The 24,034-nt window shown below is 43.6% G+C and overlaps 2 protein-coding genes and 1 long non-coding RNA gene across 14 annotated transcripts in view; 2 read left to right on the plus strand and 1 right to left on the minus strand.

Moving 5' to 3' along the window:
- Positions 1-5,073, minus strand: part of LOC110485892 (junction plakoglobin a) — a 32,454-nt gene extending 27,381 nt beyond the window's left edge. For 2 of the 6 annotated variants that reach the window (XM_090195946.1, XM_090195949.1), the window contains exon 1: positions 4,806-5,073. The gene's annotated coding sequence lies outside the window, so the exon portion shown is untranslated. The other 4 variants (XM_090195948.1, XM_090195951.1, XM_021557098.3 and 1 more) reach the window with 2 other exon arrangements.
- On the plus strand, positions 4,809-8,032 carry LOC149978820 (uncharacterized). Of its 2 annotated transcripts, none has more exons than XR_016485796.1 (2): positions 4,809-5,122; positions 5,919-8,032. It is a non-coding gene; the product is annotated as an uncharacterized LOC149978820 (long non-coding RNA). The 2 variants fall into 2 exon arrangements; XR_016485797.1 differs by having other exon boundaries at positions 4,987-5,122; positions 7,302-8,032.
- Positions 8,033-10,953: 2,921 nt separating this feature from the next.
- Positions 10,954-24,034, plus strand: part of LOC110485893 (trafficking kinesin-binding protein 1) — a 40,632-nt gene continuing 27,551 nt past the window's right edge. For 3 of the 6 annotated variants that reach the window (XM_021557101.3, XM_021557106.3, XM_036940568.2), the window contains exons 1-2: positions 11,270-11,408; positions 13,484-13,642. The gene's annotated coding sequence lies outside the window, so the exon portion shown is untranslated. Of the gene's footprint in view, positions 11,409-13,483; positions 13,643-22,081; positions 22,241-24,034 lie in introns of those variants that run through there. The other 3 variants (XM_021557103.3, XM_036940567.2, XM_090195952.1) reach the window with 3 other exon arrangements.

A 24,034-nucleotide genomic window follows, 5' to 3' on the forward strand; every position in this document is an offset into this window, starting at 1 on the left:
TTAATTGACATAGCCTGGAAAACAGCTAGCAGTCAACTGGCAAATAAAAAGAAACAATGACTTGCAAGTCATTCAACAAGTCAATGTAGGTTCTATTTGACCGTGTAACACAATAATGTCTAACCAGTAGCTGATTAAATAATCATTCTAATTAGGCTTTGATCAGTAGATGTGTCGAAAGTGTATCACACCAGACCAGAGGGCATACAGTTGCCGCAGACTGGGACGAGCTAGTTGGGTAATTCATGTTTACCCCCTGTACGCTCCAAGCCCTAGGAATTATAGGCGGTCAGTGTTGTCTCCGAGGTGTGGAAGTGCAGAGTTGGATCAGATTACACAGAGAAGGGAAGCAAGGAAGTGTGTAGCGGTAGAACTAGTCCTTCATGTCTGCGTGGCTTCTCTGATGTAACAACGACAGTGTGTTTCCCCCGTCTCCATTGTTATAGAGCCCTCAAACGCAACTCTGGACCCAAAGCCAGTTCCACTGCTCCCCCCCTCCATTGTTCCCCTCTAACCAAGGACCGATTTAGACCTGGGACACCAGGTGTGCGCAATTAATTATCAGGTAGAACGGAGAACCAGCAGGCTCCGGCTCTTGTAGGGAGTAACGGGAGGCTGTGTTGTCACTGCAAGGAAGGACGATGCTGCATGAACTCTGTAACATGCTGGGCTGCTGTCCACAATTACTCTGTATGGAGGAAGAATGGACAAGGAGGCTTGTGTCACAATATCTAGGGTGAATGGGAGGACGTCAATGGGAGTGAATGGAAATACGTATTTTATAGTGAACTCAGTTTCTCAGTGCTTGAGGGGACTATACAAGAGTTTTGCACAGAGCAACTAGAATGGATGTCCGTCATGGTCTGGACAGCGAGGTTTGCTTGGTCTAAAGCCCTCCTTTAGGGTTAGTGGGGAGGCTTCGCCTGCTGCAGCGTGGATACTGGATATATGCATGGCTGTACTGGAGAGCATTGAGGCGATACGACAGATGATGAATATTTCAGAAAGATCAGAGGCGGGAGGGGAGGCTAGGGAGAGCGGGGAGGATTCAATTTGAGGGGACGCTAAAGAATACACCCCCCCCCCCCCCCAGAAGAAGTTAGTCTGACTAAGCCTGTACCAGACATCTTTGGAGGGGAAGCTGGAGTATTTGCATTTACCTGCAGTGTTTAGGCTTCCACTTTAAAAAAAAAAGTTCGTGTAAACCGTGACCAACACAAAATTAAGAATTACAAATAACCTTTTTCTTTCTTTCCTTGGTGTAGTGAGGTTATTGTGAGGCGTTGCTTCCATAAAGGTCACCTACACGCCACACGTCAATCCTCGCAACAGACACTTCATATCTGTGTGTGAATTATAGTCACTCCTCTAGAGGAGGCTGATGATTCTCTTCTCTGATACGGCGTCTCGACGGGGAAGAATTCCCATTCGCTAGTGTTGCTTTTCCACCGCACCCGCACTTCCTCCCTTCTCTCCCTGCTCATTGGAGTGCAATTAAACGGATGAGTAGGAAGTGGGAGATGAGAGAGCAGGGTGTAGAGGGTTACCACGGCAATGACGAGGAGTAATCATCCAAGTCGACTTACTGAGAAGCACTGCTGAGTGTAGGCTAAACGAACCAGCCCAACTGTAAAACCTGTGTTTAAGTCACCCATGGATTCAGGAATCCAGTCCACTCCAGTCCCTCCCTTCGTGTGAAACTGTGTCAGGAATGAAAAAAAAAAAAAAAGATCAAAAGGTAATATATTCATAAAAGAAACAGACAGTAATGGATGCAGCTATTTCCAGCATGCCGTCAGCAGATGTGGCCTGGTGGTTTATGAAGAGCTGTCTGATAGGAGCCGACTTGAAAATAATACAGTTGGCAGAGTAGTACCAGACTTCCAGAGCACCAAGGGATGGGGAGAAACGGTTGTTAGGCCTCCCCGGGAAAAAATGTATTGAGTGAATAACTCATACTCATGATGGTAATAGGAGCACAGCTGTGTTGGTCGCCCAGGCGATGCCAGCTTGGATGGAGTCTTTCATATCGTGCCACCTCTGCCACTCCATTGATGACTGGCTTCCAAGACGCTTTGGGCCTCTCTTGCGTGCTTAAATCATAGCATTCTCCAAGTTAGAGGGCTCAGGCGTCAGACCTACCTGCTGTTTTGCAGGTAGGTCTTCATATCTTCTGTTCTGCCCTTGTGTAAATGTCCTTGACATTTGCAACAGCCGTCCAATACGGAAGTCGCCTTAGTCTGGGGATAACATATCAAAAGATAGTGATTTTTGTCTTTGTTCTATGCCAATCTTTTTTAAATGGTGGCAAAGGGGAGGGTAGAAGTCAGAGTAAATCTGCTTTGGGTTGATAACAGCATTGTCTGAGAAGATATCTTAAGCCCCTGTCCGGTTGATTTAACCCTTCGGAGATTAGGCCGCTATCGCCCCACCTCCTCTTTAACCCCAGATAGAAGACGAGTCCATATCATGGCTGACCAGAAAAATAATCCCAATCTTCCACCCTCATATGTAGCCTACACATGCACGCAAACACACTCAACCTGGATACACACATTGGCACCGAGGCCTGGTCCCACGCGTGGTCCGATTAGGTTCTACGGCGTAACGGAGCTCTCTGTGGTGCTCAGGCGCTCCCGGGGAGGGAGGGCGTGGTGTGAGGAGAGAGACTGAAGTCAAGAAGAGGGAGGAGAATTAGGCAGGAAAGGGTCACATTTGAGAAGTGGCAAATGTGGGACCAAGTTAGAGACGCATGGAACAAGACAGCATGATGGGGGAAAAAAGATAGAAAGGAAAAGAAAGACGAGGACAATATTGTTGGACAATAAAGGAATTAAGTAAGGGGGAGGATTAGCGCCAGTATGACCCCAGCTGCAGCTGAAAATCTCAGCCTACCCCCACCACCACCAGATTCGGGACGCTGTTGAATGCCAAAAAAACTTGGTTGTTTTGATGCCATTGTTCTTGGTTGTTTCTGGTTATTGGACCTGGCATGATCATGACTGGTGTGAGAGGAGGGAGCTCTCCATTTTGACAGACATCTGTCCAGCTCTAATGCCAGGCTGTGCCATGTCAAATATGACTTGGACAATTATTAAAAGTTGGTCTTGGGAGTCTTTGAAAAGACTAAACCGCGTAAGATGAGCGAACGAGATAATGTTATTTCAGGTTGCATGTTGAAAGTGGATTTACTTGTGAAATAAAATGAGAGGATCTGTGCTCTGTTATCGCAGTGGCATAGAGTGGGGTAGTAAAGCTACTGTAACTAATGGCATATGGTTCCCTTTGGACAAGGATGAAGTATGAGGCAACAGAGGTTCGCTGGTATGCATAATGTCATCAGCCTGAACACCTGGTTTGTGTCCAATGGGCCTTGATCAAAAGTAGTAGTGCACTATATAGGGAATAGGGTGCCAATTGGGACAAAGACCTGGACATTACTGGCACCCTTCTGGATCTGAACTGCCCTAAAAGAGAATGTATTGTAGGTGTGAAGGTCTTGTAAGGACATTTTGGTATCAATGCCTCATTGTTGATCAGAATTATTCATCCTAACCCATGATGCATGTATGAACCATGCAGGCACTCATCATGTCATGCCCCACCCCCAACTCACTGGGGTTGTCAAAGCCCCCAGCAGAACCCTTGAATAGAGATGACATACTTGGGGCTCCTGAGTGGCGCAGTGGTCTAAGTACAAGAGGTGCCACTACAGTCCCTGGTTCAAATCCAGGCCGTATCACACCCGGCCGAGATTGGGAGTCCCATAGGGCGGCACACAATTGGCCCAGCGTCGTCCGGGTTTGGCCAACATTGTAAATAAGAATTTGTTCTTAACCGACTTGTCTAGTTAAATTAAAAATAAAAATAAATGCTGTATTGCCTTCTGTAGGACATAGCTTTGGCCCCGACTAGGGGGGCAGTGGATTTGACAATGGATGAGGGGTAGACAAACTTTGATCGTCTCTCACTCTCTGCTGTGTACTGTCACACCACAAATTACTTTAAGCTCTATTCTACTGAAGGATAAAGGAAACCGCACACTGCTCTTGTTAGCATCACTGATCTTTAATAAGCTTTATTCTATTGAAATTTGCATGATGTTAAGTTGATCAATAATAGTTTGTCCCAAAAAAAATGTTGGCACATCTATTTGGCAGGAACAGCGTTTGACAAAACCTTGTTGCGGCAAACTAAAAACATTTGCATTTAAACAGGCAGGAAGGAGTAAATGGTTTCTGTTGCATAACGTTTTGTAACAGAGGAAACGTTTTGCAACGGTATCGGCGTAATGAATACACCCACGATAACTAAATGTCCGACTTTAACGACGTTTGGGTGGCGACTAGACACTTGACAATAGGAAAGGAACATTACGCTATTCTGCCATCAAGTTCAGAGACAAATACAAAAATTGACGGGGGACAGAATGTCAGAGACAGGCTACATTGTATCCAGACCGGGAATAACATTTATGGAACGCTAGAGAATCGTGTTTCCAGTTTAGAGACAAGCGCAACACAGGAATGGAGAAACTGTGACTATCCTATCTCACTCGACTCACTTGACACGAATTTACTCTCTCTCCGTAGACTGTCAATACACGGGAATGTGACAATAAATACAGATCTTTCTTACCTGTCAAAATACAATCAATTGTTTCGAATATTCCAAAGTCTACGCAGGTTCACAAACAGACTTTACCAACGATATACTTTGTCCTCTCTGCCTCACCTCAACTGCGGTAGGATGATACTCAGAACAATGAGTAAAAAGCCTAACACCAGCGACTCCGCCTCTCTTACCATAGTGTTGTCGACCCGACCCCACCCTTCACTTCTCCACAATTTGGAATGTAAACGCAATTGGCCAGAACAAAACAAATGTGGCGTTACTTGGGTCTATACAGTAATATGAATATTAATGTTTCCCAAACGTATTTTTTTGGTCAACTACATTACTAAAACATTGTTGTTTTGTTTTCGAATTTACAACGAAGGATAAAATGTTAGTGGTTAGCATGGCCTGCTCACACACAGGGCATTAGTCTACCTGTGTGAGAAAGTAGCCTACAGAACGGACACACCTTGGGCTACGTCATGAAACCTGCCTAGACAGAAAGGTGAGTCACATGGGTAGACTAGCTTTTATGTCGCGAAGTGGTGGCATAAAATCGTATCACATTTTTATAGAGAAGACAGCCCACAGCGGTGGAAAAAGTAAAGACACCTTAATAGAAAACTCAAGTAAAAGTGAAAGTCACCCAGTTAAATCACTACTTGAGTAAAGTCTAAAAGTATTTGGTTTTAGATATACTTAAGAATTCAAAGTAAAACTATTAATAATGTAAAATTTGTTATATTAAGCAAACCAGACGCCACCATTTTTAAATTTGTTAAAATGCATTTACAGATAGCCTGGGCACACTCCAACACTCAGACGTCATTTACAAACAAAGCATGTGTGTGTAGTGAGTCCGTCAGATCAGAGGCAGTAGGGATGACAAGGGAGGTTCCCTTGATAAGTGCATGAATTTGACAATTTCTTTGTCCTGCTATGTATTTAAAAATGTAACTAGTACTTTTGGGTGTCAGGGAAAATGTATGGAGTAAAAAGTACATTATTTTCTTTGAGAATGTAATGAAGTCATAGTAAAAGTTGTCAGAAATATAACTAGTGGAGTAAAGTACAAATGCACAAAAAAGCTACTTAAGTAGTACTTTAAAGTATTTTACTTAAGTACTTTACACCACTGCGCACAAATACACTCCACAAACGTCTGTGACTTTCACCATGGAGACAGCCCACACAAATACACTCATACAAACCACAAACATCTGTGACATTCACCATGGATTTAATTTAACCAGGCACTTTTGCTTTGTTTTTATTGTCAGCTTTTTCTGCTTTTTTTCCAGAGGAAAATCACACAGACTTCATCCAAGACCGTGAGGATGGGGGGTTGTTGCCGCTAGACACCCATCTAAGGTCATGAGATAGGGAGAAGGAGAAAGTGCAAGAGACCAGATAAATCTGGATCCATAATTTCAAGTCACATTGGGCGCTCTCTTTTGTCTTTTTGGAGAAAAAAAACTTTCTCAGTGGGCACGGAGAGAGTTTCAGTAAGTTGTGGATAACAATTCAAAGTGACATCCTGCATGGTGTTAGGAGTCTCGAAAGGATAGAGTATGCAGTTACGTGAGGAAAGTGACAGAGAGAAAGTGAGCATGTGGAAAGTGTTTCTCTCTCCCATGCTGTATGACAGACTGAAATAGGTCAGTCCATATCCTGCCTCAGGGTGTATTGTTGTCAGGCTAGCAGCTAGCTGTCCATTGTGACAGCCATATTCTATACCCCTAGCCTGGATGAGACAGGGGCCAGGGCCGGTGGCACGGCATATTGGGTCAGTGCTGCTGATTATATAGGCCATGCGTCTGGGTGTAAAAGCATGTGTGTGGTTGACAGACGAATGTCTGAAACCATTAGGGCTAATTGACACTTCTCGTCACAAGCTTATTTACTTTGTGTCTGTGTTGCCTAGCCTACTCTTAGTAAATTGCTGTTGTGAGTCAACCTATTAGAACCTAACATGTAAACCTATTAGGAAGAATGTATCGACAACTTTCTGGTCAGGGAACCTGCAATTTCTCCCAAAGTTGAGATCTGGTTTGACCGGTCCATTCGTGAATCAAAACTTAGACTTTGGCTCAAGAGATCACATGATTGTTCATATCACAAGAACTCACTTTAAATTCATTCTGATGCTGTGTAACATGATTACAGTTGTGTATTACAATAATGAAATGCCCTTCATTTGTTTCAAATCAGTTCTATATCATTAACTCTGCTAAGCTTTCTCTACGGATTACTGGATATTGTGGATAAGTGGCCGTAGGATTTTCAGTGAGATGAATGGTCCTATTGTTTAAACACAGCATGCCTTGTCCTTGAATATTAGCCAGGAGGAATTAAAGTGTGGGGTTCATGTGGGTTTCTGACTCTGTCTTGCCACCTGTTTTGGGGCCTTCAAAGATGGGTATTGACTCTTTGTTAAAATGTGACCATTGAGGTAGAGTTTCAAAAGATTTTCTCCAGAATCAAAAACAGAACATCCATTTGGTTTTCTTGTATGGGCAAGCATAACACACCCTGTTCCTCTGTCCTTTCTCTCTCTCTCTCTTTATTGCGTTCACACACGCATGCACGCACACACACACCACAATGCCTCCTTCTACGCGATATCACAGATGTATTCATTGGCTTGTAGTAAGGCTGGTAACTGCTCTGAACTTTCTACACAGGGGGTCATCTGAACATTCTGATGACTGCATTTGGGTGCCAGTGACCAATCAGCCCTCTCCGACCTCAAAGCAAATGGACCAATGAATCTCAGTGTATATGACTGAGTCAGTCTTTCACTCCAAGGTCATGGCTGGCTGATATGATGTCCTGCCTCACAATACTCCACTGTCTCTGCTTTTACACCCGACAGGAAATGGCCCCATTGTCCTTGGGAGAGGATAAGGCCGCCAGTCCAGGACCGGACCAGCCCCATCGGCTCACTGGCTGGATTGATGGAGAGTGTTGTAAATTATTAATGGCTGTTTCCCCAATGTGAGACACTGTAGTCTTGTGTTTAATGTGGAAGAATGGACAGTGGGAAGCAATATAGGATCTCACCCCACAAGACAGAATTAGACTACTCTGCTACATTAAAACATGTTCAAGTGATTATAGTGTAGAGAGGTTCAAGTACCAATGATTTTTTTGGTGGATTAATATGGATAATAATATTGTCTATAAATCGGATTGTTTAACATGCAACAGCTATGACAGAGTACGTGTGATAAATCTATAATGTCCTTTGTAACTCAGTTGGTAGAGCATGCTGCTTGTAAAGCCAGCGCAGTGGGTTTGATCCCAGTGCCAACCATATGTAAAATATATGCATGCATGACTGTTGCTTTGGATAAAAGCATCTGCTAAATGGCATATTATGCACTGCTCAAAAAAATAAAGGGAACACTAAAATAACTCATCCTAATGAATGACTGAAATATTTTTATTAAATACCTTTTTCTTTACATAGTTGAATGTGCTGACAACAAAATCACACAAAAATGATCAATGGAAATCAAATGTATCAACCCATGGAGGTCTGGATTTGGAGTCACACTCAAAATTAAAGTGGAAAACCACACTACAGGCTGATCCAACTTGTCATTAAAACAAGTCAAAATGAGTCTCAGTAGTGTGTGTGGCCTCCACGTGCCTGTATGACCTCCCTACAATGCCTGGGCATGCTCCTGATGAGGTGGCAGATGGTCTCCTAAGGGATCTCCTCCCAGAACTGGACTAAAGCATTCGCCAACTCCTGGACAGTCTGTGGTGCAACGTGGTGTTGGTGGATGGAGCGAGACATGATGTCCCAGATGTGCTCAATTGGATTCAGGTCTGGGGAACGGGCGGGCCAGTCCATAGCATCAATGCCTTCCTCTTGCAGGAACTGCTGACGCACTCCAGCCACATGAGGTCTAGCATTGTCTTGCATTAGGAGGAACCCAGGGCCAACCGCACCAGCATATGGTCTCACAAGGGGTCTGAGGATCTCATCTCGGTACCAAATGGCAGTCAGGCTACCTCTGGCGAGCACATGGAGGGCTGTGCGGCCCCCCAAAGAAATGCCACCCCACACCATGACTGACCCACCGCCAAACCGTTCATGCTGGAGGATGTTGCAGGCAGCAGAACGTTCTCCACGGCGTCTCCAGACTGTCACGTCTGTCACATGTGCTCAGTGTGAACCTGCTTTCATCTGTGAAGAGCACAGGGCACCAGTGGCGAATTTGCCAATCTTGGTGTTCTCTGGCAAATGCCAAACGTCCTGCACGGTGTTGGACGGTAAGCACAACCCCCACCTGTGGACGTCGGGCCCTCATACCACCCTCATGGAGTCTGTTTCTGACCGTTTGAGCAGACACATGCACATTTGTGGCCTGCTGGAGGTCATTTTGCAGGGCTCTGGCAGTGCTCCTCCCGCTCCTCCTTGCACAAAGGCGGAGGTAGCGGTCCTGCTGCTGAGTTGTTTCCCTCCTATGGCCTCCTCCACGTCTCCTGATGTACTGGCCTGTCTCCTGGTAGCGCCTCCATGCTCTGGACACTACGCTGACAGACACAGCAAACCTTCTTGCCACAGCTCGCATTGATGTGCCATCCTGGATGAGCTGCACTACCTGAGCCACTTGTGTGGGTTGTAGACTCCATCTCATGCTACCACTAGAGTGAAAGCACCGCCAGCATTCAAAAGAGACCAAAACATCAGCCAGGAAGCATAGGAACTGAGAAGTGGTCTGTAGTCATCACCTGCAGAACCACACCTTTATTGGGGGTGTCTTGCTAATTGCCTATAATTTCCACCTGTTGTCTATTCCATTTGCACAACAGCATGTGAAATGTATTGTCAATCAGTGTTGCTTCCTAAGTGGACAGTTTGATTTCACAGAAGTGTGATTTGGAGTTACATTGTGTTGTTTAAGTGTTCCCTTTATTTTTTTGAGCAGTGTGTATATATATATATATATATATATATATATATATATATATATATATATATATATATATATATATATATATATATATATATATATATATATATATATATATATATACTGAGTGTACAAAACATTAAGGACACCAGCTCTTTCCCTAACATAGACTATCCAGGTGAAAGCTATGATCACTTATTGATGTCACTTGTTAAATCAACTTCAATCAGTGTAGATGAAGGGGAGGAGACAGGTTAAAGAAGGATTTTTAAGCCTTGAGACAATTGATATATGGATTATGTATGTTTGCCATTCAGAGGGTAAATGGGCAAGTCAAAAAAAATCTAAGTGCCTTTGAACGGGGTATAGTAGTAGGTGCCAGGTGCACTGGTTTGTGTCAAGAACGGCAATGCTGCTGGGTTTTTCACTGTAGCTAATGGTAAGTTTCCCGTGTGTATCAAAAATAGTCAATGCATTGCTTTGTGTTTTTACTGTACATTTCTGTACATGACTTTAGCCACTAGAGGTAGACAGTAGCCTACGCATCAAAACACATTCACATGCACATTCAAATACTGCTTTACTCCATATATCAGCGCCGCCGTGTGTGTGTCAGTGGAGGCTGCTGAGAGGAGGACGACTCATAATAATGGCTGGAATGGAGTCGATGGAATGGTATCAAACACAACAAACACGTGGTTTCCATGTGGTTCATACCAATCCATTGACTCCATTCCAGCCATTATAAGGCGTCCTCCCCACTGGTGTGGGTGTGTGTGTGTGTGTGTGTGTGTGTGGTGTGTGTGTGTGTGTGTGTGTGTGTGTGTGTGTGTGTGTGTGTGTGTTGTTTAGGGTCAGATGGATGCATTCCCTAAGGGGTTTGGTGGTTCTCTCTGGGGGTTAAAATAGTCTATCATTTGTTGCTCCAACTCAGTGTAGGCATCTTAAGGAGTGTGGGAGAATCTAGATATAGAGTAGGAGAGAGATGAAGCCCATCTTCAGAATGGGAGAAACATCAAGCCCATAAGTGTTCCTGCTGTTTTGGGTGGAGTGGTACAATTGCACAGCAAATGGGTCTTTTACCATTTTCTCACAATATATATCTGTACCCATTTGTACCCTTGAATATGATTAAATCCTTCCAATCTTATCATTTAAAAATAAGTATGAATATAACCATAAATAATATCTAAGAAAGTCAATAAACAGCATCAACATGTCATATAGGAAGTAGGTCAAGCTTATTCATAATTTCCATGCGTGTAATCTGCAGCATTCAGGTTGACTGTCTCCTTTAACCACTAGATGAATGCCTGATATGTCAGATATAGTATCGCCAAAATGATCCATGGAGCAGCAGGACATGACTAAAATACTTTTCATGTGACCGCTGGTTTGGACTGCCTCTAATTTGAACATGGCTGGGCTGCAAACTGCAGGGGGACTTTTTAGGTGGTGTGACACTGTCCTCAACTGGATTGCTTTTCTATAATATTTTTTTGTCTGTTGAAATCAAACAACATGGTCTGTGTGTACATCATATATTTACATTTGGGACACATTCTGAACACATTGACATTTGTAATACATACAATTTCACTAAATATTTGTCAAATTTGCGCATGAATGCGGAATTGTTGTCGTGTTCATCATGTCTGTTACTGTTCCTGGGGACCACTGGTTCAAAGTATTTTAGCTAAGCAAGGAGGTTATACGTGAAACTACATGTGCCATAATGCTTCGCTTCCAAGATGACCAAATACAGACGGACCCAGCGCTTTGACAGATCGAAGTCCGGAGGAAAAGTTCCTGTCAAGTTTTGCCGACAAAACGACCTTGAAGAACTTGGTTAAAAGCAAATGCGTAAGTCTCTATGAACTTGTTAACGTTTATCTCATCTCTGTTGATAGTTGTATTTTGGTATTTATCTTCTTCTAAACAAAGGAAAGGGTGACCAACTTGATGAAGCGATGTTTCCATAGGCTCACACAGGGTGGGATCAAATGGTAGGATCGCTGCCCCTTTTGTTGTCGGTGGAAATGCAAAACGCCTGTGCTCTTTGCCAATGTTCTCAAAAGAAACACTTTATTTACCTCAATGAAGTAGGACAAATGAACACATTGTACACGACTGTCAAAATTTTTCAGTTGCAGCATAGTGAATGAATTATCAGCAGAAAAGACGAAGACAGATGTAACGTTAGCTGGTCAACTGGAAAATTGGCTGAGGCAGATCGGATCGTATCACGACAACAGTATCTCATCTTTGTTAGGCCTAATTGACAAATGAATCGCACCCATCCGGTTGCCGACAATTCAAGTCGATAACTAACGTTTCCTTTTTACCCCAAACATGACTTTTTTTTTTGTTCACATGTAATTGATTCATAGTGAACGACAAAATCACAACGGGATATAGGCAGAGGGCAGATAAATATTGACTAGGATAGTCTATAAACAGGATGTTTTGTCATGTTTCTGTTTGCCACATTGTTACTGTTTGCGACACCATTTTTGCAACAATGTTTCAAACAAACAGTAACGTTGGTCTTTGAAAATCCCCTGCCGGTGTAACTATAGTGGGCTACAATTTTATGGGTACAGTCCATGTGTCCTGTAGCGGTGATTCCCTACCAGTAAATGTGGTCATGTGACCATGTTTTGAAAAAATGTGTTTATCAAAATAGGTGTATATGACCCTATTCTATCATCTACTGCATTTTGATATTGTTAAACAACTGATGTTGGTCCTTAGAACCATCCAACACCACCCTTGACACTGACTATACCAACCCTACATATTGATGGGTGTTTGCAATATACTATAGCACCTCGATACAGATACAATCAAACAAGTCACTGTATGTCAGATCCAGTCACCTCACTCTTTGAACGTCATTGTCACTGTAGCCTAGGCTGGCTGCATCCTGTTGTATTAGCTCGGGGACACAACGGGAGGTGGTGCTCTCACCACAATTTTTGATGACTGAATAGAAATGCCCTTGTATGGCAGCCCTTATTACTCAGAGCTGTAACTTAGAACGTGCCTTTTCTAAGTTGTGATACTTTTCCATAAATAGCCTAACAGTTCATGACCAGCCAACTGGTTTAGAGTCTGTGCCAAATAGTGAAGCCTCTGTGTTCACAGATCTATGATGTATTCATGCATTTCATATTCAGTGCCTTCCTTTTATTGAGCATAGCCTGACGTTGGCCTACCATATGCCATCAGCATGTAGCCGAAGTGTCCTAGTTTTCCGGTTAGTTTAATTGTCAAACTACAATGGATAATTGTTTCTAAAAGCTATAAGCCGGATTTAGAGAGCATTTTGGGACCAAACAACAGGAGCTAAGTTTATCTGCTGACTGTTGGTTAAACGTCACTGGTTTGATTATGACCCGATTTGAGCATTATTTATTGTTAATCAGTTATCTTCTACTTTTTAGAAAAACAGATTCATTATAATAGCTGTAGGTAATAAATGTGAAACTGTAGCGTAATAAACTAGTGCATGAGTAAGTCATTTGATTTGGCTAGTGTACGGCTGTGTGTAAAGCAGAAAGTGAGATGTCTGATTTGACTGACGCAAATGAATGGCTCTGACCAGAGCACAAGACTGAGCCAGATAGTATGACAGAGAGAGAGAGGGGCGAGGGAATTCCTTGCCTGCAGCTGCAATACGACAGCGTGTACAAGTGCTGACTCACAGACTGCCTTCCACTCTCATTCTCTCTCTCACACACACACACACACACACACACACACACACACACACACACACACACACACACACACACACACACACACACACACACACACACAATCTCTTTGTCTATCACACACACCCTCTCTCGCTGTCCCTCCCCCACCTCTCTCTCCATTATAACCCCACCTCCTCCCGCCTTCCCTCGCTCCCTCTCTCTCTCTCTCCCTCTCAGCCAGGACACCACACTGGATGAGGGCTAAAGGTAGCTGACAGGAGAAGCAGCAGCTGTAGAGGACATTGGTTTTGACTCGGGCTCACTCACTCTCAAGGAGAGACTGTCCTAGCAAATGCACCTGCGTCCAATCAATGCAAGGATACTCCTAGCAGCACGGTAAGTAACTGTCATTTACAATAGTAAGTGTTATACTCAGTTAGTCAATATAGCTAATAACCTAATGTCATCAGCATTATCAGCATACCGTCTCTGTGTCTATGCTGCTGTAATTAGCCTCTGACTCGGTTTGCGTTCGTTATCCCTGAGAGAGCCGGCACGGAGGACTTCTGTGTTTGTTCTTCTCCCCTCCCTGCAACTTTGTAATGTCAATACATTTGGGGCAGACTAAACAAATTGACTGCAAACTGGAGAAGTGTGTGTGTGTGTGTGTGTGTGTGTGAGTGTTTCAGAATGCTTTCAGTCGAATGAAAACATTGCAAACATTGACCAGAAGCACAGTAAAGAGGTCTGTTATTGTGAAGAACATAGAGGTTCACTTCATAGCTGATGTATTGTGTCACGTGTGTGTATTGTTGGCCTTAGCTAGGTTGTGTAAGAGCCCGTCAAAAGGCCTGTAGGCCTGTTGAACCACAGTACTTGCAAGATGGGGCTAACCTATACTAAGGTTTGATATTTCACTAACTGATGCTGTGGTTGTACTTTATCAACTGTTTAGATGTTATTATGATGGTATGGTTTATCTATCCTAATGTTGTGGCTATGTTATTATAACGACATGAGTTAGCTAATGTTGTGACTATGTTACTATAACGACATGAGTTAGCTAATGTTGTGACTATGTTACTATAACGACATGAGTTAGCTAATGTTGTGACTATGTTATTATAACGACATGAGTTAGCTAATGTTGTGACTATGTTATTATAACGACATGAGTTAGCTAATGTTGTGACTATGTTACTATAACGACATGAGTTAGCTAATGTTGTGACTATGTTACTATAACGGCATGAGTTAGCTAATGTTGTGACTATGTTATTATAACGACATGAGTTAGCTAATGTTGTGACTATGTTATTATAACGACATGAGTTAGCTAATGTTGTGACTATGTTACTATAACGACATGAGTTAGCTAATGTTGTGACTATGTTATTATAACAACATGAGTTAGCTAATGTTGTGACTATGTTATTATAACGACATGAGTTAGCTAATGTTGTGACTATGTTATTATAGTGACATGAATTAGCTAATGTTGTGACTGTACAGGTGCATGTCACCTGTTCTCTTTCCTTGGAAGGCCTATATAGAAAATATTCAATATATAGAAGTGTAGGGAAATATGTGTCTGGTGTGTGAGAGGGCAAATGTCTGAAAGGATTTATAGCTTACCTGGCGTGGTATGACTGATAAACAACTGAAGGAGCTTTTGGCCAGACAGAGCAGATGTGGATGGCAGCCATTGCAGAACATGAGGTGCTGTGTGTGCGCAACACATGCATTTGCATTTGTGTGTGGCCACTTTGGGTTGATTTATTGACCTGTGATAACTGTCTTGTGAGCTGGCAGAGTGGTTTCAATCAGTAATACCGTCTTCCTGCTTAAAAAAAAAGGGCGAGAGAATGTAACACGGCGCAGTCGTCCAAGGTATTTGTGCAGAGGCAAGTTGACCTGAGTTGAATTGCATGTTGTGTGAAAGACTCTTTTAGCCACGTCGCCACCGCAGACCAAATGTGTGCATGATAAAGGATACAGTGTGTGCATGATAAAGGATACAGTGTGTGCATGATAAAGGATACAGTGTGTGCATGATAAAGGATACAGTGTGTGCATGATAAAGGATATAGTGTGTGCATGATAAAGGATACAGTGTGTGCATGATAAAGGATACAGTGTGTGCATGATAAAGGATACAGTGTGTGCATGATAAAGGATACAGTGTGTGCATGATAAAGGATATAGTGTGTGCATGATAAAGGATACAGTGTGTGCATGATAAAGGATACAGTGTGTGCATGATAAAGGATACAGTGTGTGCATGATAAAGGATACAGTGTGTGCATGATAAAGGATATAGTGTGTGCATGATAAAGGATACAGTGTGTGCATGATAAAGGATACAGTGTGTGCATGATAAAGGATATAGTGTGTGCATGATAAAGGATATAGTGTGTGCATTGGCGACTCCCAACTACCCAAACCATCCGTGTACTCTCTTCAAATACAACCATATGGATACAATAGCAACTCTCTGTCTGTTAGCATATTAGAGGTAGAATGCCACTCTGTTAGGCTTGAACGGTCCTTACTTGTCTTCTTAATGCCGAGTTGTGAATGACATTACGTTTGATGAGAATTACCACTTGACAGACATAATGATGACCGTGTTCGACTCTCAATCCTTCAACCTCTCCTCACTTGTAGCTTTTGCTCACGGACTCTTGTGTCTATCGTACAGGGTGTGCAGGCTTTTGCTGCAGCCCAACACTTAAGTCAACTAATTCAACCGATCAAGGTCTTTGTGAGTAGTAGATTGGTCCGATCACAACAGCGGGTATGTTAGATCTGGGCTGGAACAAAAAAATCCTGAACATCATTTAGCGCATTAGCTCTGTAGGAGCAGGGCTAGTGACCTCTGGTCTGCACAGAGAATCAGCTGAGACCATGAGTGCTTTGTAGGAGCAGGGCTAGTGACCTCTGGTCTGCACAGAGAATCAGCTGAGACCGCGAGTGCTTTGTAGGAGCAGGGCTAGTGACCTCTGGTCTGCACAGAGAATCAGCTGAGACCGCGAGTGTGTTGGTATTTAGGTTTAGGTATTTAAGGCCACTTTCTATTCACACCGTAGTTGGAGTCCAGATATAGCTGCTCCAGTTGTCTGGGTGACTGGTGGGTTGTAAAAATAACTGGTTTCTGTCCAAGTAAAGGTTCTCCTGATACAGTGCTGTTCTCTCTCTCTGTCTGTCTCTGTCTGTCTCTCCCCCCTTCTGTCTCTTTTTGTGGCTCTGTATCCTCTTACTCTGTCTCTCCTCTTTCTCCCCCCCCTCTTTCTTTCTCCACTTTCCCATGCCCTATACCTGCCTCTGTATCATAGCTGTATTCATTAGCTTGTAACAAATCTTCTGGGCAGAGGTCATTTTAAAGATAGATGCTGGTGTCTGTGTAGTATCTCTCTCTAGCTTTCTTACGATTTCTCTCTCTCTCTCTCTCTCTCTCTCTCTCTCTCTCTCATCCACTCTCCTGTTTTGTCTTTCTCTCATACTATACCAACTGTTTCCATTTGCTTTGTGGAGAGTTATCTCTCAGCTTATATCCTGCCTTTTGTAATGACTCATGACAGGCTTGGGGATTTGCATTTTCCCTTGGTTTGTACCTGATCGAGGCCCGATCAGGTACAATAGTACCCGGGGCTTCATCTCTGTAGATCCAGAGGCTTCAACATTTTTTATCCAGACTTTGGTTTCGTCTGTACCATCCATATGATCTAAAGGAGCCAAACGGGCATAACAACAGATGGCATATAGACATCACACGAGTCATTCTCAAAGCATCCAAATAGTGCGTATTGTTAGATAGGCAGAGCCACGAGAATAACTGAAATGTCACATTGGAAATGGACAAACGAGGATCTTCGAAATGCTTTGTCGTACTCCTTTCCCCCTCTATTCCCGTGCCAGAGTTGAAACAATATGCATTTAAGAGACGCCACACCTTTATCAGTGAGGTGGTTGATAGACTGGGTCTTTATGGGAAATAGTACAATGAGGAAGTTAATGGTTAACCAACCAGTGCTCCCAGTTTGAGTTAATGGTGACCGCAGGTTGCTTCATAGGAATGAGAGCTAAGTGTCTGTTAGAAGACCTATGTGGAGACAGGGTGTAATAGATGTGGTGTCTGTTGGGATGGTACCTGTCAGTGGGTCTTCAAAGGGCCAAGGACGTTCATTTATTTATGTTTGTTATTTAGCAGACGCACTCATCCAGCGCGACTTACAGTTGTGAGCTCATACATTTTCATATGGGTCCCCCGTTGGAATCGAACCCACAACCCTGGCGTTGCAAGTGCCACGCGCTACCAACTGAGCCACGCAGGACTATATGTCACGGCCATCTGTTTCCAGGGTCGATGGCTTTGTCAGTTAGCAATAGCAGGGGGAAGCTTCTTGGAGCCACGGCGGCTGCTGACTGGGGAAAATATTAGGCTTTGAGGGGATTGGGAGGAATTTGGAACATATGTCACTTTCCTCGTCCTCTGAGAAGCTTGAATTAGTTTTATTCTGGACTCAGGAAACTCCGCTTATTTTAAAGGTAGACTCAGCGATATGACGTACATGCAGAAAGTAAACAGCATAGTGGGCCAATTTCCGCAAACAACTGAGAGCGTTGAAGTATGAGGCTCAACTTCTCTGCTGTTTTGGTGCCCTGTCCACCACGCTTTAACAGCGCGAAGCGAACCCGTGCACATGCTCAGATGCTGTGTGTGACTGTGTGAGAGCGAAGTCTTGCGTCTCACTTATCTTAACATCTGCGGCGCTACTCGGCGGCGACGTCATTTCGCTGAGTCTGCCTTTTTTTAAGTTGAGATATCGTTTAGTCGTAATTGCCTTGTGACTTGATGAATCAGGTTTGTAGTGAAGGCAGTTCAGCCATGGTGTGTGCAGAAAGTCTCGTAGGCATTATTTATTGTTTGGGGAGTGAACACTGTGTCTAGATACTCAACTGATACAACACAGCAAGCTTATCTCTGAACATGAGACAGTGGCTAAGGTCATCGCATTAGCTCAGCTGTTTGAAAGGAGACTGTAGTAGCTACATGTCTCTGCATACTCCTCACCGACTTCAACCCATGTTGTCTGGCTGCTTGGCTCCAGAGATGCGTATAGTATTTACATACTTAGTCAGGCCTTTTACTCCTCCTGGATCATAGGCCATCAACTATTTTAATAGTTCATTTCCTGCTTTTTATTATTATAGCGTGTTGACTAATTCTTGTCTTTTCTCAGAGGTTTGGTGGGTTTTCAGTATCTTTCCGCAATTTAGTTTGAAGGCCTACCTAGTAGGAACTAATGTTACCTGTTCTATTTTGGGGGACCCCTCTCTATGGTCGTGTCTACACTTGACACTTTACTTGCAACTTCTGCTATCAGAATACGAAGATCGTATTGAAAAGACAGGTGCATTGTGGTCTGATAACTTCAGGAGGTGGTCAGGGATGCATTGTGTGTGTGTGGGTTTTGCCTCAGTCCGGATTCAGTCAGGCTACCAAAAGCGTACACAGTGGGTGACGTCATCAGCACTCCGCTATGAGTCTCCAGAGAATGTGTGTTTTGGGACCGAGAGGCACATTTTTCATTATAACGTTGGAGAAAATACATTCCTAGCGTGTGTGGAACCTATTTTCTGGCCTCATACAGTGCCTTGCGAAAGTATTCAGCCCCCTTGAACTTTGCGACCTTTTGCCACATTTCAGGCTTCAAACATAAAGATATAAAACTGTATTTTTTTGTGAAGAATCAACAACAAGTGGGACACAATCATGAAGTGGAACGACATTTATTGGATATTTCAAACTTTTTTAACAAATCAAAAACTGAAAAATTGGGCGTGCAAAATTATTCAGCCCCTTTACTTTCAGTGCAGCAAACGCTCTCCAGAAGTTCAGTGAGGATCTCTGAATGATCCAATATTGACCTAAATGACTAATGATGATAAATACAATCCACCTGTGTGTAATCAAGTCTCCGTATAAATGCACCTGCACTGTGATAGTCTCAGAGGTCCGTTAAAAGCGCAGAGAGCATCATGAAGAACAAGGAACACACCAGGCAGGTCCGAGATACTGTTGTGAAGAAGTTTAAAGCCGGATTTGGATACAAAAATATTTCCCAAGCTTTACACATCCCAAGGAGCACTGTGCAAGCGATAATATTGAAATGGAAGGAGTATCAGACCACTGCAAATTTACCAAGACCTGGCCGTCCCTCTAAACTTTCAGCTCATACAAGGAGAAGACTGATCAGAGATGCAGCCAATAGGCCCATGATCACTCTGGATGAACTGCAGAGATCTACAGCTGAGGTGGGAGACTCTGTCCATAGAACAACAATCAGTCGTATATTGCACAAATCTGGCCTTTATTGAAGAGTGGCAAGAAGAAAGCCATTTCTTAAAGATATCCATAAGTGTAGTTTAAAGTTTGCCACAAGCCACATGGGAGACACACCAAACATGTGGAAGAAGGTGCTCTGGTCAGATGAAACCAAAATTGAACTTTTTGGCAACAATGCAAAACGTTATGTTTGGCGTAAAAGCAACACAGCTGAACACACCATCCCCACTGTCAAACATGGTGGTGGCAGCATCATGGTTTGGGCCTGCTTTTCTTCAGCAGGGACAGGAAAGATGGTTAAAATTGATGGGAAGATGGATGGAGCCAAATACAGGACCATTCTGCAAGAAAACCTGATGGAGTCTGCAAAAGACCTGCGACTGGGACGGAGATTTGTCTTCCAACAAGACAATGATCCAAGACATAAAGCAAAATCTACAATGGAATGGTTCAAAAATAAACATATCCAGGTGTTAGAATGGCCAAGTCAAAGTCCAGACCTGAATCCAATCGAGAATCTGTGGAAAGAACTGAAAACTGCTGTTCACAAATGCTCTCCATCCAACCTCACTGAGCTCGAGTTGTTTTGCAAGGAGGAATGGGAAAAAATGTCAGTCTCTCGATGTGCAAAACTGATAGAGACATACCCCAAGCGACTTACAGCTGTAATCGCAGCAAAAGGTGGCGCTACAAAGTATTAACTTAAGGGGGCTGAATAATTTTGCACGCCCAATTTTTCAGTTTTTGATTTGTTAAAAAAGTTTTAAATATCCAATAAATGTCGTTCCACTTCATGATTGTGTCCCACTTGTTGTTGATTCTTCACAAAAAAATACAGTTTTATATCTTTATGTTTGAAGCCTGAAATGTGGCAAAAGGTCGCAAAGTTCAAGGGGGCCGAATACTTTCGCAAGGCACTGTAAATGCTATCCAGCTAGTTCATATTTAGAACAATTATTTTGTGTTTGGCTAGAGTTATGCTAACCCATTTGCAATCTCTTTCATTTTGCTTGCTGGCTAGCTACAGAGGTTAGCCGGCTAGTTAGCTACAGTAGTTCGCTACTGCCATCAGTTGTTGTTGTGTTATTATCATATTTAGCCTATTCTATCGTTTGCAGAATGCATACTGGCATTTTAATATAGTGCGGGAAAAGGGAATCCGGACACAATGTGCACATGGTGGACACATTTTAAATGTAGATGTAGACGCGTGACGTGTTTGGAATTCCAGGATCAGAATACAAAAACTACATTAACTGTCAAGTTTAGACACAGCCATATGGGAGCAACACTCCTATATGAGGCCACTATAATTAGCCTGAACCCCAATCATTAGAAAGGCTCTAATCTCGTCACCCATAACTAAAGCTCGTGTGCATGCTGGCCTGGTCAGCTCCTTGATTTAAGCCTATCAGGAGAGACCATATAGGCTGCTATCTCATGGTAGTGTTAAATAACGAAATGGAAGGTATCATTCAAGCACTAGTTTATCTATCTGATCTCATTATCCCATAGTGCCCTCGCTGCCCCTCCCTGGCCACCACAGTAATGGACAGTGTGGCACCACTTGAAGTAAATGAGGCCAGTTATGGGGTCAGTTACACCCTCAGTGAAAGAACGCTGAAGTTGTTGGATGGAAGCCCTGTCCGGGTTCAGAAAACAAGTTTCATCTCTGATGCATTGTATATTAGCTTGTGTGGGGAGGTGATCTGGCTTAGATTTACTAAAGCGATCTTAGAGGTTTACTTTCCTCTTTCTTGTTGTTATGTGGATGTCTTATATTGTTTGACTTTGATTGTCCTAGCTTTTCCTGTTCCCTCTGGGGGGGGGGGGGGGGGTGCAGATTTCGCTCTAGTGCAAAGGGTCTTGTAAATCTTGCCCAATTTTAGTACAGAGCTTTTCTCTGGTTTGTGGATAAAGTACAAGCTTCTACCTTGAAGTTGAATAATTATGTACTTACCATCTGAATAAAATCCCTACTGGCAGAGGCATCAGTTGGGCTTCGTCACATGACCAAACTGTTGCCCGGGCGACCATGGGTCCAGAGTCCTTGGCCCTCAGCCAATTAGAGGCGAGATTTGCATTTGACAAGCTTCTCCCTGTCAGCCGGTTTGCAAATTCTGATTTGTTATTCAGTCTGGTGGTGACAGGCTAAATTGAGTGTGACCCATTCATCTCTTTCTTCCCTCTTTTCCTAAGTACCCTTCTCTCAAGGGCCCCTTTCCTCCCTCCTGTGCCCTCTCTCTCCAACTCAGTTTGCCCACTCTTTCCTACCCCCTCCCATCCCACTTTCCTAAGTACTGTACCCTGCAAGTGTCCCTCCTCAACCCTCACTGTCTGTTTTCTACCCCTCCCACCCTCCCTCGCTTCTTTCTGTAGCACCCTCGTCTGCCCTTCCTTCCTCTCTCGTTCCTGTGTGACTCCACACACGTACACACCCCTTCTGAAAGGCCAAAGAGCACAAAGACGGGCTCTTCCAACCCGGCATTGACGAGTTCAACGTTGAGTCCTCTGGAAGGTCAGTCAGCCTCAGAATGACATCCATTAGAGTTAGAGAGTTACACTTATACCTGACTTATTGTTCCTTTACTTTTGGCACTGCTCATCTTGGATGAACGTGCCCTTTGCAACTATAACACATTAAGGTAACGTTTTAACTTCTCATTTACATTAGGAAAGTAGTTTGCGATCCTTGAAATTCAGATTGAAGTAACTTTCCTTGTTTGAGTTAAACCACGTAGCATACTGCTGTGCATTCCCACATTTCTCAAGAGCAACTTGTGTAGGCTACACAGAAAATAGCCTGCGTGTTTGATTATATCCTTATGGATGTACTGTACAGAACACATCCTCAGGGATGTTTTTGGCTTTGTCCTTAGTGGCCCAGCCTTCCGCACCCTACTGTGTGTTTGTCTAGGGAACTGGACAATTGTTTTCTCACAGCTCCTGTGGATTCTCTGGACTGTTAATTTGCTGGCTGATCTGGCGAGCGAGGGCCTGGTGGAGCCCAGGGTTGTACAGTGGGCACACTGGGCAGCGTAATAGGGTCTTTCCCTTGGCATTCTGCCTGGCCCAACGACAACCATACAGAGAAAGAGACAGGGGGAGATGGCCAATAACCATGCCCACTGGTGACCCCCTCTAAATGGGATTACAAGACTGCGCTTGGCTGGGTAGATAATAGACCCACAATGTGACGACAATACAATGCCTGCCAACTTGGCCTCGGCAGCGTGTAAATATGACAGATAAAGAGATGATGTGTCTTTGTTTTGTGTGTGTGTGTGTGTGTGTGTGCGCGCATGGGCACGCTCCATTTGTTTTGTGTGTGAGACTGTGTGCTGCAGGTTAGTTGAGTGCCATTACCAAATGCCAATTGATTCCCCTCAATATCTTTTTATTTGTCCTTTAAGGCGTGGTAGTAAGACATTAATAATTGTATAATAACATGATATTTTGGACTGCATCCACGTACCCTCATTTTGCATCCTAGTGAAAACACAAGTGCTACTTGTCATTCTAGTCAGTAGGCACGACATGCTACAGGACTACCAGACATTATGCATCATGGTGGTGGGGGGTGGTTACAGTAAAAGCCAGACCTAGAGTATGTATACGACCCTGCTGCTCCCTCTGACAGCTGTACGTGGATGGATGGATGTGGCAGAAGTGACCAGAGCAATACACTCAGTTAATTAAGGGGGTTGGCGAGGGGGGAGGAAGGAGGAGAGGAGGAGAGATTGTCATTCTCATCTGTCTCATCTGTCTCTTGAGTGGGTGTGTGGCAAGCTGCGCACAGCTGAGTGTGTGCGTGTGTGTGTGTGTGTGTGTGTGTGTGTGCGCGCGTGTCACATGTTTTGTCTACCCACATGCACGGTCAGTGCTTTGTTAACCCAATAGTCCTCATATAATATGTCCTTGACTCAGACTGCAATGCATAGCTAATGTATTGAATGATATCCACTGTCCTCTACCACTGGCCTTGATACTGCCGAGGTCTGATGTATCCAAACACTAACAACCGAAATATGACAAAACTGGATGTGACAATTGTTTAGAGTTCCATAAATAAACTAAGGCTACTTTGCTGCCCATTGTTAGAATGTCTTGTATCCCCCTACCTAATTTTCTCTTTGGATTACGTCACTAGCCAGGCTATTCAGTTACAGAACGATGGCCCGCAGCATTTCCTGGCGGACATGTAGGTGAATGTGATATGCCTTATGAAGAGGGACATCATTCTGTAACTGAATAGCCTGGCTAGTGACGTAATTCAAAGAGAAAATGAGGCGAGGCATAATAAAAGTACTGTACATTCCAACTAGGACCGTGTGCTAAGGCTAGCTGTTTCTCTTTGCTTTCGTAAACAGAAAGAATTAGCATTTACTCTAATACAGGTTGCAGCTAGCCTTAGCACACGGTCCTAGTTGGAATGTACA

This window comes from Oncorhynchus mykiss, chromosome 13 (genome assembly GCF_057628025.1).
Source record: "Oncorhynchus mykiss isolate SJ-2025 chromosome 13, ASM5762802v1, whole genome shotgun sequence".
Classification (NCBI taxonomy): domain Eukaryota; kingdom Metazoa; phylum Chordata; class Actinopteri; order Salmoniformes; family Salmonidae; genus Oncorhynchus; species Oncorhynchus mykiss.